This window comes from Belonocnema kinseyi, chromosome 3 (genome assembly GCF_010883055.1).
Source record: "Belonocnema kinseyi isolate 2016_QV_RU_SX_M_011 chromosome 3, B_treatae_v1, whole genome shotgun sequence".
NCBI lineage: Eukaryota > Metazoa > Arthropoda > Insecta > Hymenoptera > Cynipidae > Belonocnema > Belonocnema kinseyi.
The window spans coordinates 89,855,338-89,857,546 of NC_046659.1; positions in this window are offsets into that span (position 1 = coordinate 89,855,338).

Sequence of the window (2,209 nt, forward strand, 5' to 3'; positions counted from 1 at the left end):
GTTCGGCTTCCCACTTTTGTGTGAGAATTCTGATTGGCGCCGCTGTACCGGAACTAGATTATATTTGATTGAATTTGATTCGCTTGATTTGGCGCGAGTTTCAAAACAAAATTTCAATTGCTAAATGAGAAGCATACGAAAATTACGAACAATGTAAATTACTAGGAACGTAATAATATTTATATTCAAACACAACTTCCAAATTTAAAAAAAACGAAAGAACTAAATAATTATTATAATAATTACAAGGTTAATCAGTTTTATTGGAATTTATTTGTCAAATCAATTAATTAATCATTTTCTATCACTTTTAAACCATTCTTAAAATTGAAGTCTTCAATTTTATAACATAAAACGTATTTGATAAAGTTAATTTTTCATCCAAATATTCATAATTTGTGCCCCTTTTTCTTTTTTTATGCGTAATTACTAAAAATTTCGCTTTGAAATTTAACACTTTGGAGATTTTGTTTATTTTTGGAAATTAATACCATATTTCTTACATTAAATACATTATACATTAGACGTTTAAAAAAAATAAGTTTGAATCTCAACTTGCATTTTCGTTTTATTTTTCATATAAGATCATAAAAAAATGTTTCGAAAAAAGCAATTTTACATTTTTTTATGAATTGTTTTTAAGCGCCTAAAAATAATTTCAAATAATTTAAATGCTCATTAAGGGCACGTGACACAGCTAAATACCTATATTACCGACCTCACTTTATCAGTTCACTGAATGTTTTTTTGAATCTAAGAACATTTTTTGTAAATAAGATATCGAGCTGAATCTTTGGAAAATGTATTAGACTACAATAAAGTAGGTTTAGGTACTGCATTTTGGTAGGATCTTCACTCAAAATTATTTAATCTTTTTTCTGAACCGCGACATTTTTTGAATGTTCGAACTTTTTTTGTACATAAAATATCGGTCTCAAACTTTGAGAAATGCATGAACCGAAAGAAAACTACGTTAAAGTACAAAGCTTAATAATGAAAGATGTAAAAAAAAATTTCAACTATCAATTCCATCGGCATCAGCCGGTAACGTTGTACACGAAAATACGAACCCTGGCTGCCTTGACATATTTTATTATTAAGCACATTTTTTCAATTTAATCCTATGTCGCACCCTCCAAATATTTCGTAAATACAATACGTATAATTTAAAAAAATCTTAGGTTAAATTTCTAATCTGCAATTTTAAATTATAAATTTAAGACATAGAATTTTTTATTTGCTGAGAAAAAGGTCCCCAATCCGCACAAAAATGAAAATATTTTATTGACATATTAGACATAGTGAGGATTAAAGTTTTTAATAAATCGGATGATTTTATTTTTACATTTTGTCAGTTTAATTCAGTTTAAATCCCTTGAATTGAATTCACTAACTCTAATTTACTATTTCCCTTGTCATATTTTTTTACCTTATTTTTCTTAAATTCAGCTTGAGTTTATTTTATTCATGTGAATTATTCCGCATTTAATTTAGTAGGAGAACTTTATCAAAGAAATCATATTAAACTTTAAAATACCGCAATATAATCTAAAAATGTAGTACATTACAATTTTTGTTGAATACTTCACGTATGAGAAAAAAATGTTTAAACAAATTATCGAAAACTCTATTCAAACATCTCTATGAACTTGAAATATCAAATCCTGCAAAACGCTGAACCAATCATAACAATGGTATGCAATGTCTCCATTGACTAAAGAAGGCGAAAAACGTGAAAATAGGTTATGTTTACTCCAATCTACAACTATATTAATTCCCTCGTCAACTACGCTAATCAGGCTGATGTTTACTTCCGACGCTGGTCCAATCAGAATGCCTTGTCTACCCGCAATAAATTAGAAAATAATATACTTTTTAAACGTTGGGAAAAATACTCAAACTTTTTTTTTCAACTTTTCTCAATCCACTATATTCAATTTTTAGTCCTCTTTTAATTTCATCAAGAAAAATATATATTTGAAAATATCAGGGTAGCCGTTTTAATCAAAGAAAAAATTTCCCAGCCATTTCCCGGTTTGCTAACATTTTTCACGTTCAATGACAGTAAAAATTCGAAATCTAAAGCTAAATTTTTTTAAATTTAAAGGGCAATACATAATTCTATATTTGTACCGACTGTACTATACGGTAGCGAGACATGGACTTATCAAGAAAAAGATAAGAGTAAAATTAACTCAATTGACATGAG